The 8,442-nt window shown below is 35.4% G+C and overlaps 1 non-coding gene and 1 pseudogene across 1 annotated transcript; one reads left to right on the top strand and one right to left on the bottom strand.

Annotated features, from left to right (window-relative positions):
- Positions 1-939: 939 nt before the first annotated feature.
- Positions 940-3,256, bottom strand: LOC123837041 (ras-related C3 botulinum toxin substrate 1-like; annotated as a pseudogene).
- A 4,165-nt stretch (positions 3,257-7,421) lies between these two features.
- Positions 7,422-7,528, top strand: LOC123838007 (U6 spliceosomal RNA). Its single transcript, XR_006789351.1, has one exon. It is a non-coding gene; the product is annotated as a U6 spliceosomal RNA (small nuclear RNA).
- Positions 7,529-8,442: the final 914 nt, after the last annotated feature.

The raw sequence follows: 8,442 nt of genomic DNA, 5'->3' as shown, positions 1-8,442 counted from the left end.
TAATTAGAGTATATAGATTTTCATATAGAAACCCAAAATATGGCAGGGTCATTGAATTATTTTATTTTGAGGATTTTGTACTGTTTTAAAAATAAACACATATGTTTCCTTATTCTCTCTGCTCATGAGCTTCTGCTCTATTTCTTGCTTATTATGCTCATGAAAGAGACTATAGGGAACTTATGGCTATGGATGAATAAGATACTCCCCAAACAGTAACTATAAAATGAGTGTGATTAAAACAACTATTTCAGGACTTTGGAAATTTACCAAACAATCTGACAAGCATTTATATTTGAAAATTGTTGAACTTGAGGCAAGAAGAATGAGAATTTGTCCTTCTGACCTAGAGCTGATCCCACCTCCCCACTCCCATCTTGGGCAATGTAGAAGTTCTGCCAAGGCAGCGTAGGCCGTGAGGACCGGTAGTTTCTTTGCCAGGGACAAAAGGGCTCATTATTTCCTGAGAAAATTACATTTTGGAAGTAGAATCTGAAGGATAGCCATTGCCTTGCTCCAGTAGTCAGGTATTTCTTTTGGGTTTGGGCAAGCGTATTCCTAGTGTTGCTCTGCACAAGAACCAAAAAGGCCTTCCAGGAGAGTAGACTGGAAAGGCCCTGAGCTATTTAAACACTCTTGTCATATCATGAGCTTGTGCATATAGACCCTGGAAACTTAAAAAGTCCAGTAGCAGGTAAAAACCAGGACAGATATATAAATGGCTTATACATTGAATGTTCTTTCTCATCTTATACACACTATACACACAACATATAAGTCTTACTTGGCTCCAGGCTTTTTGTTGTTGTTGTTCAAAATGGCTTTATGGAAAAACTAATCTGTAACAAAAATTTGGCATTGAGGCAAAGCCTCCATCATTATTGAGCAAAGCATACCAAAGTTTCCAAGGGGGACAGGGCAGGAGAGGGCCCCAGACATTTACAACAGCAGGCATTTTCTCTTCCTCTTTTTGATGGGAGGGAGGTTGAGACCTGCTCCATTAGCTTCATCAAATACTGTCTTGAGATCTTGCTCTGTGAGAGTTGAGCATTCCAGGTATTTGAGAGCACTGATCTTAGCCATGGCCAAACCCTATGGGTAGGTGATGGGAGTCAGCTTCTTCTTCAGTTTCTCAATCATATCTTTGTCATCCCTGAGACATGTTTAGTCCCCACCAGGATGATGGGAGTGTTAGGACAGTGGTGGTCACACTTTAGGGCACTACTTTGCTCAAACATTTTCAAAAGATGCAGGACTCACAAGAGCAAAGCAAATTAAGAATACATCTGTTAAAAAAATACATCTCTTTAAATGGAAAAACTTTCTATGCTCATGGATTTGAAGAACAAATATTGTTAAAATGTCTATACTGCCCAAAGCAATCCACACATTTAATGCAATCCTTATCAAAATACCACCAACATTTTTCACAGAGCTAGAACAAACAATCCTAAAATTTGTGTGGAACCACAGAAGACCCTGAATAGTCAAAGCAATCTTGAAAAAGAAAAGCAAGGCTGGAGCCATCACAATTCTAGACTTAAGCTATATTACAAAGCTGTAGTCATCAAGACAGTATGATACTGGCATAAAAACAGATACATAGGTCAATGGAAAAAAAGAGAAAACCCAGAAACTATATGGTCAACTAATCTTCAACAAAGTAGGAAAGAATATTCAGTGAAAAAAAAAAAAAAAAAAAAAAACAGTGTCTTTGATGAATGGTGTTGGGAAACTGGATAGTAACATGTGGAAGAATGAAACTGGACCACCTTCTTACACCATACACAAATTCAAAACAGATGAAAGACCTAAATGTGAGACAATAAGCCATCAGAATCCTAGAAGAACACAGGCAGCAACCTCTTGACCTCTGTCATAGCAACTTCTTACTAACACATCTCCAGAGGCAAAGGAAACAAAAGCACAAATGAACTATTAAGACTGCATCAAGATAAAAAGCTTCTGCACAGCAAAGGAAACAACAAAACTAAAAGGCAACCTATGGAATGGGAGAAGATTTTGCAAATGACACATCTGATAAATGGTTAGTATCCAAAATCTATAAAGAAATCAAACTCAACACCCAAAAAACAAATAATCTAGTTAAGAAATGGGCAGAAGGCATGAACAGACATTTTTCCAAGAAAGACATACAGATAGCTAACAGACACATGAAAAGATGCTCAGCATTACTCATTATCAGGGAAATACAAATCAAAACCACAATGAGATACTATCTCACACCTGTCAGAATGGCTAAAATTAACAACACAGGAAACAACAGATGTTGATGAGGATGTTTGTCCCCTTTCTCTAAAGGGGAACCCTCTTACACTGTTGGTGGGAATGCAAACTGGTGCAGCCACTCTGGAAAACAGTAGGGAGGTTCCTCAAATAGTTAAAAGTAGAACTACCTTACAACCAAGCAATTGCACTATAGGTATTACCCAAAGGATACAAAAATACAGATTTGAAGGAGCACATGCACCCTAATGTTTATAGCAGCATGATCAACAATAGCCAAATTATGACAAAAGCAAGCCTAAAATTCCACTGATGAATGGATACAGAAGATGTGGTACACACACACACACACACACACACACACATTTACAATGGAATATTACTCAGCCATCAAAAAGAATGAAATCTTGCCATGTGCAATGACATGGATGGAGCTAGAGTGTATTATGCTAAGTAAAATAAGTCCATCAGAGAAAGCCAAGTATCATATGATCCTGCTGATATGTGGAATTTAAGAAACAAAATACATGAACATAGGGGAAGCAGATAGAGAGAGGGAGGCAAACCTTAAGGCAAACCTTACCTATAGAGAACAAACAGGGTTGCTGGAGGGGAGTTGGGCAGGGGACAGGCTAAATGGGTGATTATTAAGGAGGGCATTTGTTGTGATGCACAATGATTATTATATGTAAATAATGAATCACTAAATTCTGCTCCTGAAACCAATATTACACTATATGTTAGCTAACTAGAATTTAAATAAAAACTTAAAAAAAAATACATCTGTTCACAGATAGGATAGGGGACGTAATCACTCATAATCTTCTTATCCAGCTGTATCCCATGAGCCCAAATTCACCAGTTTTCCATCTATCATAACATTGGCAGAGTAGTTGTCAAAGACAGTGGGAATATATTCTCCAGGAAATGCATTGGTTGTGTAACTGATCAGTAGGCAAGTTTTACCTACAGATCTGTCTCCTACCACCAGACACCTGATGGCCTACATCTGGGTGCTGAGGCAAGAGGCAGCAGGCTGCAGGTGGTGGGGCATGGGGTGCCTGGCTCTGTTTATGCTGCCTTACCCTCTGGATGGGAAGATGGAGTCCACCATTGGCCACCACCCAAAGCTGGGTAAAACTGTCAGCTCTGGCATTTAAACACAATCTCTGTCAAGTCATCCAGTGACTACTAATCTGTGGACATGAAGGTCAATTTCTAATAGTAGGCTTACAAGTTAGAATGACAACAACAACAAACACAAAGCAAAATAAAACAAAAATTAAAAACAAACTAAAATCTGAATAGATTTCAGTAGCCCCGCACTGCCGGAGATACATATTATAGATTTAGCCTAGGCAAGTTAGGAAACACAGAAACAAACAAAAAAGTACTAACAACAACCTTCAAAAATGCCATCAGAATCCAGAGTTGCTACAAAATTATCTGAAATGTCCAATTTTCAATAAAAAATATGATACCTGTAAAGAAACTGGGAATTATAACCCATATTCAGGTTAAAATCAGTCAATAGAAACTGTCTCTTAATATTCCCAGACGTAGGATATAGAGTACTAAGACTTCAAAGCATCTACTATAAATATGTACAACATATCCAATAAATGAAATTGTGTTTAACAAATTTAGGTTAAGTATGACAACGAGTCAACTAAGAGAGATTATCAAAAAGGATATGTAAATTGAAAAAGAACCAAATGATAATCCTAGAATTGAAGAATACAATAATTTAAATAAATATTTCACTGGATAATTTTAATAGCCAATTCAAGATGGCAGAAGAAAGAAATAGAAATTATACTATCTAATAACCAAAGAGAAAAAAGATTGAAGAGAAAAGAAAAAGAGCCTCAGATCTATAGGAAAAGGTCACATATACCAATGTAAGTGTAATTAGAGTTCCCAAAAGAGATGAGAGAGAGAAAAGTACTGAAAACACTATTTGAAAAAATAATAACTGGAAACTTCTACAATATGATGAAAAACATTAATCTGCAGATCCAGGAATCTCAACCAATCCCAAAGAGAATGAACACAAAGAGATCAACTTCTAGAAACATTATAGTCAGCCTTGAAAAACAAAGACAAAGAAAATATCTTGAGAAGACTAAGAAAAAAAACAATCATCATGTATATCTATATGATTAATGACTAACATTTTATCAGGAACAATGCCAGAAAGCAATGGAATAATGTACAGTATTCAAATGCTGATTTAAAAAAAATCATCTAAGAATTCTTTATCCAATCAATTTCTTCCTCAAAAGTGAGCTGAAATAAAAATATTCCTAAACAAAGAATAAAAGAGTTTGAGCAAAATGCTCTCAAAGAAATTCTAAAGGAAGTCCTTCAAGCTGATAGGAAACACTGAAAGGATGATAACTCAAATTCACAGGAAGAAATGAGAAATAAAAAATGCATCTATTAACCTTTTATTTCTTCTGAAGAACCATTCCCTTACACAAATGATCAGTGTTGGGTTTTCTATCCTTTTCTTGATTAACCTCCCTCCATCAATCTATTCTATACCACTGCCTCAGTGATTACCTCAGGGTTGTACACAAAACGTAATCAGGGCCAATGAATTTCAGGGAGAACATTCTGTTTCTAAGGGAGAAAAACTTCCTCCCCAATCTGTCAAAGAGTCTCTAAAAGAGACTATCTCTCTTATGTTCTCTATTTCTATGAGAATGTAAGACTTAAGCTATCACTATAATTTACAAATATGAAGATTTTAGAGGAAGCCACCATAAGGAATATTAGAGATAAAACACCTCAGAAAGCAAAGAAGAGATATAGGGGGAAGTCAAGTCCTTGGTGATATCATTTTAACCATTAGATCAAGCCTTACTAACTTTCACATTTTTTAATATACTTTATTTTTAGAGCAGTTTAGGTTCACAGCAAAATTGATCAGAAAGTACAAAGAATTCTCTTATAACCCCTGCACAAACATTGTCTCTCCCATTGTCAACATCCCACACCAGAATGAACATTTTTTACAGTTGATGAATCTAGAGTGACCCATCATTATCACCCAAGGTTTAAACTAAATTTCTCTCTTGGTATTGTACTTTCGGTGGGTTTGGACAAATGTGTAATGGCATGTGTCCATCATTATAGTATCGTGTAGGAAAGTCTTACTAACCTAAAAACCCTTTGTGCTCTACCAGTCATTCCTTCCTCCCTGGCAATCGCTGATCAAATTTTACTGTCTCTATAATTTTGCCTTTTCCAGAATGTTAGTTAGTTGGAATTATGTAGTATGCAGCCTTTTCATGACTTCATTCCCATAGTAATATCCATTTAAGTACTCCCCACCCCATCTTTTCAAGGCATGATAGCTCATTTCTTTTTAGCACTGAATGATATTCCATTGTTTGTGTGTCCCACCATTTATTCATTCACATACTAGAGGATATTATTATGGTTGCTTTCAAGCTTTGAAAATTATGAATAAAGCTACTAAAAAATCAGTCTGCAAGTTTTTGTGTAGATGAAGTTTTCAACTCATTTGTGTAAATACCAAGGAGTATTATTGCTGGATCATATGGTAGGAGTGTGTATAGTTTTGTAAGAAACTGTCAAACTGTCTTCCAGACTAGTCATACCTTTTGCATTCCTACCAGCAATGAATGAGGGTTTTTATTGTTCCACAACCTCACCAGCATTTCGTGGTGTTAGTGTTCTGGATTTTGGCCATTCTAATAGGTATGTGGTAGTATCTAATTGTTTTAATTTCCTGATTCCATATGATGTGGAGCATCTTTGCATAGGGTCATGTGCCAGGTGTATTTTTTTAGTGAGGCCTTTTACTTTTTTAAATTAGGTTGTTCATTTTCTTATTATTGAAGTTTAAGAGTTCTTTGTATATTGTGGCTAACAGTCATTTATTAGATATATCTTTTGCAGGTATTCTCTCCCAGTCTGTGCCTTGTCTTCTTATTTTCTTTTTAATTACATGAACAAATATATCCCGTTCAATTTATAAGCCATTAAAAAACTCTAAATGAGGGGCACCTGGATGGCTCAGTCAGTTAAGCGAGTGCCTTCGGCTTGGGTCATGATATCAGGGTCCTGGGATCGAGCCCTGCATCAGGCTCCCTGCTCCATGAGAAGCCTGCTTCTCCCTCTCCCACTCCCCCTGCTTGTGTTCCCTCTCTCGCTGTCTTTCTCTCTCTCAAGTAAATAAATAAAATCTTTAAAAAAATAAAAAATAAAAATAAATAAAAGATAAAAAAAATCTAAATGATACAGTATTTTTCAAAAGAGTAATTGCATGATAGCATAACCATTCAAAGAAGAGAATTATTTCAAGTGACTTTAAGACAATGCATTTTGACTATATATCTCTAGTAAGTTATAGGGTAAGGGAAAGAGAGAGAGAAATCTTAAACTACAAACAATACAATTAGTAGCAATAATATAAGTATTATTTTGGAACTATTTTATGTGTATATAAAGGAACTAGAATACATGTTAATATTATTAGAACCAAGATTTCAATGTAGGAAAAAAGATATAAATATAAAATCAGATAGGTCGAGTAAAACTCTATAATCTTAAATTTGAATTTGTAATACCAGTATAAGCGTATAATTTATATTTTCTTTCTAAAAATATGTATTTCTAGCTGTATACACTAAAAAGAGCAAGAATCAGTAGCAACCCAATGGCAAAGAACATCCACTTTTGGTCTCTAAACATAATTTCCACTAAAGGAATCAGAGGTGTTTGGGGAAATAGCTGATGTCAGGTCTACGGCAGGATATGAATGTACAAGATGAATCTTAGAACATCTCTTTCCCAGCAATCAAGGAATTTGTCAAAGCCTAATGTGGTCATGTGAAAAGGACATTTCAGTCAACCTGAAGAAGCTCTCATTGGCATATGAGAAGACAATCTGAGCATTAAAAAAAGACTGTAATTGGGGCACCTGGCTGACTCAGTACTTTGAGCATCTGACTCTTAGTTTCAGCTCAGGTGATGATCTCAGGGTGATGGGATCAGCCTACACAGGGCTCTGTGCTTAGCATGGAGGATGCTTGAGATTCTCTCCCTTCCCCCCACTCTACGCCCCTCCCCTCACTCATGTTCTCTCTCTCTCCCCCTTTCTCTCTAAAATTAATAAATCTTTTTTTAAAAAGACTAATTTAGTGCTTGCTTCGGCAGCACATATACTAAAATTGGAACGTTGCAAAGAAGATTAGCATGACCACTGCACAAGGATGACACACAAATTTGTGAAGCATTTCATATTTTTAATTTTATAATTTAATTTTTTTCTATTTTTAGTTGAATTTTTTTCTTTCCTTTTTCAACCAACATCATATCAATTACTTTTTTAAAATCTTTTTTAATTTTTCATTTTTACAGTCATATTCTATCTTTTAATTGTATTTAACCTTATTTTTTGTATATATACATAAATTTTTCTTTCGTTAAAATTTTAGGAAACAGTTTCCTATAACAGACCAAAATATACCCTAAATCTAGTATATGACATTATCCTAGTCTTCCACCTGATCACATTCTATCTCTTTCTTTAAATATGTTTCATTCTTTTTTCAACCAACTTATCAATTCTTTTTTTAAAATCTTTTTATTTTTTAACTTTACAGTTATATTCCATCCCTTCATCATATTTACCCTTATTTTGTATATATATGTTTTTCTTTCTTTAAAATTTTGGGAGGCAATTTCTTCTAACAGGGCAAAATACACCAAAAATCTAGTATGTGGCTCTGTTATTTCAGCTGGATCATACTCTTTTTTTTTTCCCCCATTCATTTCCCCCTGGTTTCGGTCTCTTCTCATTTGTTTAGTGTATGTTTTTCTGGGTCGTTGTTACCCTGTTAGCATTTTGTTCTCTCATTCATCTATTCTCCTTTGGACAAAATGACAAGATGGAAAAAATCACCTCAAAAAAAAAAAGAACAAGAGGCAGTACCGACTGCCAGGGACCTAATCCATACAGACATTAGTAAGATGTTGGAACTAGAGTTCAGAATGACTAGTAAAAATACTAGTTGGGCTTGAAAAAAGCATAGAAGGTACTAGAGAATCACTTTCTGGAGAAATAAAAGAACTAAAATCTAACCAAGTTGAAATCAAAAAGACTATTAATGAGGTGCAACCAAAAATGGAAGCTTTAACTGCTAGGATAAATGAGGCAGA

The sequence above is a fragment of the Mirounga angustirostris genome, unplaced genomic scaffold (genome assembly GCF_029215605.1).
Source record: "Mirounga angustirostris isolate CCGP_5_RB_7025 unplaced genomic scaffold, mMirAng1.0.hap1 SCAF_8, whole genome shotgun sequence".
NCBI classification, from domain to species: domain Eukaryota; kingdom Metazoa; phylum Chordata; class Mammalia; order Carnivora; family Phocidae; genus Mirounga; species Mirounga angustirostris.
Note: the sequence above shows the minus strand (reverse complement) of the source record. Positions and strands in the feature narration are given on the sequence as shown.